The sequence below is a fragment of the Rhipicephalus sanguineus genome, chromosome 7, assembly GCF_013339695.2.
Source record: "Rhipicephalus sanguineus isolate Rsan-2018 chromosome 7, BIME_Rsan_1.4, whole genome shotgun sequence".
Classification (NCBI taxonomy): domain Eukaryota; kingdom Metazoa; phylum Arthropoda; class Arachnida; order Ixodida; family Ixodidae; genus Rhipicephalus; species Rhipicephalus sanguineus.
The window spans coordinates 172,472,063-172,481,219 of record NC_051182.1 but is presented as its reverse complement, the minus strand read 5'-3'; the positions used below and the strand labels follow the sequence as shown (position 1 = coordinate 172,481,219).

General features: G+C 46.6%; 1 protein-coding gene across 2 annotated transcripts in view; it reads left to right on the top strand.

Annotated features, from left to right (window-relative positions):
- Nucleotides 1–8,492: 8,492 nt before the first annotated feature.
- The window catches only part of LOC119400542 (thiopurine S-methyltransferase-like), a 164,220-nt gene continuing 163,555 nt past the window's right edge, over nt 8,493–9,157 (top strand). For both annotated transcript variants that reach the window (XM_049418115.1, XM_037667604.2), the window contains exon 1: nt 8,493–8,600. The gene's annotated coding sequence lies outside the window, so the exon portion shown is untranslated. The remainder of the gene's footprint in view (nt 8,601–9,157) is intronic.

Here is a 9,157-nt window from a genome sequence, read left to right as displayed (position 1 = left end):
GATATAAAAGTGACAATATAGTGGGAATAGCGGCGGTTTCCTGAAGCACTTTGTGCAACTATAAAGTATGTCTGAGACGTTTCTGGTCTGCACGTGTTCTGTCGTAGAAGAAAAAATCTTGCGCATTGCTGAGTGCGTCGCTAACGAACGCTTTACGCCAGAAGGTAAACAGAATGTAAAAGTCATTGCAGTTTTATGTCCTCTACGTTAACACGATGCGTAGGAAAAAATGTAGCAGCCAGCGTTCTTGCTGCTGTACACCTGCCTCGTGATCCGGTACTGCGAAAACCGTAATACGTTTACGGGCAAGGTAGAACTCCCAGTGCTATTTTCACCATCGTGCGGAGGCTTCTTTTTGAAGTTCTTGTGAGTAGATGGCAACCCGCAAGCTCATCGGCAAGCAGAGCAGCGAGTGCCAACAATTACAAAAGCTACAAGCAAAAACCCCAATCAGCGAAGTGTATAAAGAGTTGTCATGCTAAGCAGGTAAAACAAGGCAAATAAGTTGTTTTGGAATGAAAATAATATATCTTGACCAAGAAATACATAGCTTTAGAGATACTAACAGGCATTTTATTCAAACAAAACTACGAAATTGGCCGCAGTTAGTAAAGTTTCAAGCGAATATTTTGGTGCATAGGCGTTTAGTGCGATATTATATAGATATATAATAACAAATTTGCGAATGTATCGAAGTATTTTAAGATACAATTGGAATGTATCGTATCGGATACAATCAGTATTGTGGTATCTTGTATCTGTATCTCAAATACTTCTCGCCTGAGTATCTTGTATCGTATCGCGATACAATTTCAAAGTATCTTTGCCCAGCCCTGGGCACAGTGGAGCGCAATATGAAAGTTATCGCGTGACCGTCGACCCGCCTAGCATCCAAGGGTCCTAGCAGCATGCTTCGGAACAATGAAAATCAAGATTACGCATTCTTCTCACCATCAATGCCTGTTCCGCGACACAGCTCTCGCCCCTACGACAAACTTTACACCCTTTCTCTCTATCTTAAGCTTTCCATTCGTTGCTACCAAGCGTATACTTAGATGGCTCTTATCTACGCATACGGCAACAAAATTGCTGGAAAAGATCTAGTAAAGCTGGTGTTTGGGCACTGCTTCGTTTCTACGGCTTTCTAAGTGTAACGAAATATATTGTATCATCAAAAAAAAAACATTTAATAGGTGCCTACCTCAGACGGGAGTGCTCGCAGCTTTAGGAACAGTAAAAAGAGTGAGTAAAGCTTGCCTTATACTTCCCTCTTTTCGAAGAGTATTCTGGGATGTGGCGCTATTGTAGTTCTTGGTCGACGCTGGCGCGATAACCTTCAAATAGCGCTCGACCGTACAACCACATGTTCATATGCACAGCAGCCAGCACGGTTAACTAGAACGCTCCGGCGCGTGGCATCGTCCAGCTTCGACTGACGCCAGCGCTGCCAAGCGTTGGACACGGTACGTTTCCAGCAGCTAACGATAGATGGAGCGCGGGTCGATTTCACTCGTAAATTTCTGCTTCTGTTCTGCCTGACCGGCGAGTCGAGTGCACTCGCTTGGCCCGTCCGGTTTCGCCAAGTTTTGCTCGTGGCTGCGTTCTCACGCGTGCCCATGGAATTTGTTGCCGTATGCATATCTCGGCTTGTGAGCTGTCGCACGCAATGCTTCCTTTCCGCGATAAGCATACGGCAACGAATTTCATGGGCTCGCGTGAGAACGCAGCCACGAGCGAAACGTGGCAAAAATGGACCTGCCAAGTCAGTGTATACGACCAGCCGGTGAGGCAGAAAAGGAACGGAAATCTGCCAGTTAAATCGACCCGCACGTCATCTATCGTTAGTTGCTGCAAACATTACCGTGTCGAACGCTTGACGGAGCTGAGCTTAATGGAAGACGGTAGAGGCCGCGCAGCGGAGCATTCGAGATAACCGTGCTGACGGCCGCACATCCTCTCATAAAACTGCACTCTTGTCCTAAGCAATTTCGGAGGCTAAGTCGGGGTTCTGAATTATTGCTTGCGGATGCAGTGCTACAAAACCGACACCGGATGGGATGCAAAACGAAGGTTCTGAGTCTTCACAAAGGCAGCAGCAGAAACGGCTTATTATTACTGCAGAGGTCTTCCATTCATGTTTACCTGTTAACAGTGAAGTAGAAGGCACGGGCTGCGTGTTGCGCGTGCCGTGGCGATCCGAAACCAACGGAATAGAACTGAAGACGCTGGGACACAGGGATACCGTAGGCGAAATCATTTCGACCGAGTATTCCGCTCTTGCGCTGAAAGAAGTTTTTGTGGGCATTGTGGATCTTACTGTAAGGTCTTGCTTTAATTAGGTTACGTGAACATAACGATGCTTTATTGGACCAGCTAAATTACAGTTCCCGCGACGAAGCGCCCGTAATTTGCATAGTGTTTTGAAACGCTTTAGTTTTATGCTGCTGCTTGTGTTTTCATTGTTCGGGCTTTAAGCATAACGGCGAGCTCGACGCGACAATACAAAAAAAAAAAAATACACGCAATCTCGCGGGACTAAATAATGCTCCGCGATGGCCGGCAGCACTCGTACTTCATCTGCGTAAGTAATACATTCCAGCACAATGCCACGCGTGCTTCTTTTTCAATTATTTCACGTAAACGGCAGCGACGGCTCTATAGAAGAACGACTACAAGAAGCGGTAAGCGTTGTAGAACGATATCTCCACGGGACAGGGCTCTCTTGTTCGGCGGAGAAGTCCGAACTCCTCCTATACCGCCACACACTCAAAGGCAGACCCCCCAAACAGCATAGTCCTACATGCTCATATGCAGACATTACCCTGAAAACGGCGGATGGACGTATAATACCGACAGTCGATAAAATACGGGTTTTGGGACTTCTTATTGAAAGCAAAGGCACAAATGGTGAGACAATCCGTAAATTAGAAGTTAAAGTCGCGCACACGATGCGACTCATTAAACGAATCACTAACAAACATCAGGGCATGAAAGAAGGAAGTATTCTTCGGCTTCTCCACTCATTCTTGCTCAGCCATATTACCTATGTCGCTGCCTACCACCGATGGTTCGCGGCAGAAAAAGCCAAACTCAACGGACTCATTAGACGAGTTTACAAACAGGCGCTAGGGCTTCGGCAGAGTACCAGCACGGAACTCCTCCTCCAACTAGGTCTTCATAACACCCTTGAAGAAATAATTGAAGCGCAACAGATCTCGCAGTACGAGCGCTTGAGCAATACCAAAGCCGACCGCCATATTCTCGACAGTCTCGGCATTTCTTATCACACACAACACGGTAACAAACACGACATACCACGCGATATCCGTACTAAACTCATAATACCACCATTGCCAAAGAACATGCATCCTGAACACAACAAAGGCAGAAGAATCAGTAGAGCCAGAGCTATGCTCCAAAGTTTTGGCCGCAATGAGGAGGCCGTGTTTGTCGATGCAGCGCGCTATCGAGACGGTCGCCGTTTTGCTGTTGCGGTTGTAGACCATACGCACACATGCATGACCAGTGCTTCGATCAACACAAGGCACGTAGAAACAGCGGAGGAGGTAGCTATCGCGCTGGCCATAGCTCACACCGATGCCCAATATATTATCAGTGACTCACAAACGGCAGTTCGAAATTTTGCAAATGGTAGGATCTCTCCAGTGGCATTGCAAGTCCTTACTAAAGGCAAAACCCGCTCTGACGAACAAAATGCACACATCCTCTGGTTTCCCGCCCACACACCCGTCGACCGCACGGAGGTCAATCTTAACGAGGTGGCGCACAACGTGGCTCGAGGTCTCACGTTCCGAGCTGCGTCTGCGGTTGACACTACCCGAAAGGACTCCCTTGTGAACGAATGGGAGTGGGGGGATAGACTAACCAAATTCAGCGATATTACCCAACACTATAAAATTCAGCGACGGGAATACCCCCCGCCCCACCCCAAACTTAGCCGGGCCCAGTCCGTTCAATGGCGGCAATTACAAACAGGCACCTACACTAATCCCGTAATTATGAAGCACATTTACCCTGATTTGTATACAAACAACTCATGCAAGTATTGCACCAATAGGGCCACACTAGCGCATATTCTCTGGGAGTGTCCAGCACTAATTGGCAAAACTAGGGACGCGGCCTCCAATGAAGACCTTCGGGTGCGTTGGCGGGCCGCGCTGCTCAGCTCAGGACTAGACAATCAACTCTGGGCGATCCAGCAGGCCAAGGAAGCTGCTGAGAGACACGGTCTCTCGGCCGACTCCTAGGCGGGAACCCAGCCCGGAAACCTGCAGGAACTTATTAAAGTTATTCACTCACTCACTCACCGACCAATTACACGTGTAACCACTGCCTTGCGTGCGCCGCACCGAAATGTCCAACATTTCAGGTTATTTTAGATTGTGCTGATATACTTGAGCGCAAAAAGCTACCAGTACAGCGCATGCTTTAGAACTAACGCGACCACCAACGATAAGGACGGAAACTCCGATGCCACATGCATAACTGCCGATGCGCCTTGCCGATGATCATATTACTGACGACCGACGAGGCTACCGTTACACTACGTGTGTAACTTCTTTTCTTTCTGGACACAAGTTCGGCCAGTTAAGTGTGTCATACCTATCAGCTGAAATTATGTGCTTTCTTGAGCGTCACAACCATTGGCAGCCTATGAGCACAAACACGTATTTTAACGCGATAGCGCTAGAGAGCTCGTTTCGCAGAAATTCCGGTGTCGGCGTCGTTGGTTGTGGGGGAAACGTCGGTGTTGTCTGTGAGCGAAAATTCGAGATAGATGCAAAATATATATAATGTAAAATCTTCGCTCCAAGTGATACTCGAACCCAGGCCTTGTGCGTGGCAAGCAGGTGCTCTACCAGTGAGCCACGCCACTGCTTGGAACTCCTTAGTTAAGAAACGTTATAAGAATGGCATGCATGAGTCAGCTTATAGTATGTAATATAGCGTGATAGAATCGTATAATCGCATTAGGCGTCAAGACGTGTGAATTGCGCAATGAGTGGGTTGTTTGGATCTAAGAGAAAAAAACTATACTAATGCCATGTAAGGAGACGAGTCTCCTTTATGCAGGTAATGTTGCTTGGCAGAAGCTTAGAATTGCTGCAAGCGTCACGACATGTGACATATTATACTCATTATACCTAAGATACCTATCATGCTCGTTGAGTACACACACCTTAGAGTGAATGACTCTACTTTTTTTATCGGATTGCATTTGAGTGGATCTTACTCGTTCACATGCAGGGATTATTAAGCGAGATTACGTTGACTGGTTATGAGCTTCATAAAAGGGCGCAATGGTCACAACCAAATTTAAACTACAAAGTTTTCAGGATTCTGTCCCTATGTTCAAATACGTATCCTAATGGCCTCTGATTTTGGCAGCATCGGCACCGACACAGCGACGGCGCAGTCACAATAAGCGTACTTCTTATACGCATGTCTGTTCCCCATTATGTTCCTCACCTCAACGTATCAGACCACTTTCGTGGGTACTTATGTCACACAAAACCTCGTCGCCCGGCCGTACGACACGCTGCTCGAAGTGCGTGTCGTCAACCGCAAAGTCATTTCTATTGGCTGCTAGACCTGAAGACGATTACAAAAGCAGCGAGCACTCTCGCTAGAGCGCTCATTTCGGAAGCCGTGACAAAGAGAGCATAATCGTAGTCCTTGTTCTTCTAAACAGGACTGTTTCTGCTTTGTTTAATCGGCATTCATATTGCGCTTCTTGTTTTCTGTCGGTCTTTCCGTTGTCATAGCGTGTTTTTATTGCAATGTCTAAAGGCGCCAGGTCTCTTTCGCGACAGCTGGAGTGGAACATCCTGTAGATTCGAAATATTTCAGACACATTTGACAGGCATTTTCGGGAACGGACAGCTGAAGCGAGTGTGATTTTCATTAACAAATGGAAATAAATTCTGGGGATTGGTTTCGCAAACAAACGATATGTTTGAGGCAGGTTTTATAGTGGGGCACTGCGGATTACATGCATTTAGCCCCTCGGGGTTGATGTAGGTGCCCTTGAATACGAGTACACTCCAGATGTTCGACAAAATCATAATGTGGCTGCAATAACATGGAATGGAACCCGCGCCATAGAGCTTATTAGCGCAACAGTTTAGTCTGTAAGCTACCAAAGCCGATTACTTTATTTAGCAAAACAACTGAAACCGAAAATTTACTACGAAGATATCAAAGAGGCTAAGATTGGACTAGACAGACGTATCAGTGTACGTGCGCGAAAACTGAAGGCTCGACATATTAACGCGTTAGCGTTAGAGAGCTCCTTTAGCAGTAGTTCCAGTGTCGGCGTCGGTGTCGTTGGTTGTGAGTGAAACATAATCTTGTCCGTGACCGAAAAGTGAAGAAAATGCAAAGAAAATAAATAATAAAAATATTCGGGTCCGAGTGAGAATCCAATCCAGGTTGTCTGCGTTGCAAGCAGGTGTCCTACACCCGAGCCCCGCTATTGCTTGAAACTGCTTCGAAAAAAAAAAAACAATATATGAATGCCATGTAGTGGAAGGAGTATATTTAACTCTTGTAATATTACCTCAGAGAAGCGTAGAATCACCCCAGCCGTCGAAACTTGTGAATTGCGCAACTGGTGGGTGTTTTAAAGGACCACCCATTACAAAGCGCTCAGATATATTGAATCGTCATCAGCTGCAAAAGCATCAACAAATTGCGCCGCTCCGCAAGTTTGCGAGTTGCCCTACGGACGCGTAGTGGGCTTCCCGCTGATTCGCAAAAGGAAGATTTATGGCGTAGTGAGCACTTCACGGCTGTACTTGCAGTAGGCACACTAGGACACTTTGAAACAGCCAATGTTACGCGCAGAGCCATTTGTTTCGTTACGACATTGTTGAAGCATGCACCGAGAACCGAAGCAGGCTATCAGATGAGAAGTCGATGCGCACGGGGCCGGATTACAATATCGCGTTCTACTCTTGAACGCGAAGCCCAAGCGGCCTCCTGGTTTTCGGAAGCAACATTTTCGGAACATAAACGCTCTCATCAAAGGTGTTCCTTGTCAAACGTCGCAGAACCTAACCAAGATAACTTATACATGTGCCGGAAAACAGTACTACACCATTTTGACGCTATTGACCGCGAGCTGTTAAACTCTGAATAGTAAAAAGAGAAAAAATAAACTGATGGCGTTCCGTCGGAAAAAAAAAAAAAATTTGCGACGTTTCCTGTGGCAACCTTGAGAATAAAAATTGATTTTGCAAGGAAGTTTTCGTTAATGAGCAGCCTCCCCAGAACTCGATAACTTTCTAAGCCAGCCTTCTGCGCACAAGCGACAAGCACTATGGGAACAAGGGTAGCCAGTACGCAACGGCAGCAGCTTTTCAGAGCCTAGCTCTCAGGCGCGCGTCCCAGCGTTGAGTGGCCTCACCGTCACCGTCGGTGGCGTAGCCGATAGACATGAAAAAATAAATCAGAAAAGAAAACCCGGCATCGAATGGGATTCGAACCCTTGCCCTCTGCGTGGCAGTCGATTATTCTACCACAGAGCCACGCTGGTGCTTGAACCTCATTTGCAAAAAGACCCTATACGGGCGTCAGGAATCGCGTCAACCTATGTAATACAGCGTGCCCCCTCCCCCCCCCCCCCCCACCGAAGAGTAAAATAACAACCATTCATCAAACGAAACTAATTGCGCAACGAGAGTGTGGTTTTATGCTTCCTACACCCTGCAAAGTGCAGAGCCACAATTCTTCATCGTCATCAGCCACATGCAGTATGAACGAAGTGTAGAAATATCTCAACGATGTGTAGCGGCTACCTCACTTATCCTTGTAAAGGCGAATAATAGCGTGGTGGGTGCTGTCCTACTACACAAAAATTATGATTTCTGGCGTAGTCGATAGCTTGCGGAAAGTTAAAACTTCAAAAACAGTCGGCGTTGTTGCCCCAACAAGAAGCAGCACTCAGAAGTCGCATGAGGCAGTATCGTAATCGTCGGTGAATTCCTTTTTTTTTTTGTTGCTTATCGAGCAGATCACACCTACGCAATCAGGATTACATGCCGTCAGAATATCGCCAGGACCATAGTTGCATCATCAGATACAGCGAATGCAACGGGTGTTATAATTAGAGGCCGGAGTTTTAGACATTAAAAAAGTGCATTTAATGCGCCAAAAATAGGCAGGCAAAACAGCGTTTTAGTCCTCCAACGTCGTAAATGTAGGCACGATAAATTTTACAACAGCGCATATAACTTCGAAACGTACATGTGCGTGACCTGTATATAAAATGGGAAAGCAAGAACGTTTATTCATTATGATGGCACAAAAGAGCCAACAGTTGAACAAAGCCGTGCAATTGTCTTTTGTCCCGCAATGGTTCGCAAAACACGGTATTTCCTTTTGTTCTGTAGCATGATGAGTCAAGTATCCACTGTCAAAGGAACACACTCCAGGGTCTCTTTCTTTTCGGCATGTATGGACAGGGCAGAGCAGGAGCAAGTAGCCAGACCGCTAAAAGACAAGAATAGAGGGGTGCCTTATTGGCCGGCTCCAATCGCATGGGGTGATTTCTTTCCTGGCGGTGGACTCCTTCAAATGTAAGTTACAGACAAAACGAAAGCCGCGTGAATACCACAATTTTTTTCGTTTGCTCTCTCAGCGGTTCGGCATTCGCCAACCGCTCACGCTATATCAGCGCAGTGGCGCATGCTTGCCGGTGAGGTTTATTTCACTGCTGCTAGCGGTTGTGTTCCTGAAACGGGTTGAAATAAAGGACTAGGTTGAACCCCCATAGGGTTCCGAATAGTCAATGTTGGCGGGTAACATGAATACTGCACTCGAAGGCGAAGCTTGTGCCTTGAGGCCTAGATTTTTAAAATAGGCATTTAAAGGCACTTATAGTCAGTTGGACGCCAACGCAAAAAATAGGCATTTATGGGTACTATAAAGCACTATAAAAGCATTTTAACGCGAGAGCGTTAAAGACCTCGTATCGCAGAAATTCCGCCGTCGGCGTCAGTGTCGGCGCCGTTGGTTGTGAGCGAAAACTCATCATCTTGTCCGTGACCGAAAAATCGAAACAGCTGCAAATAAAACAAATAATAAAAATGTTTGGTCCGAGTGAGAATCGAACCGAGGCCGTCTGCGTGGCAAC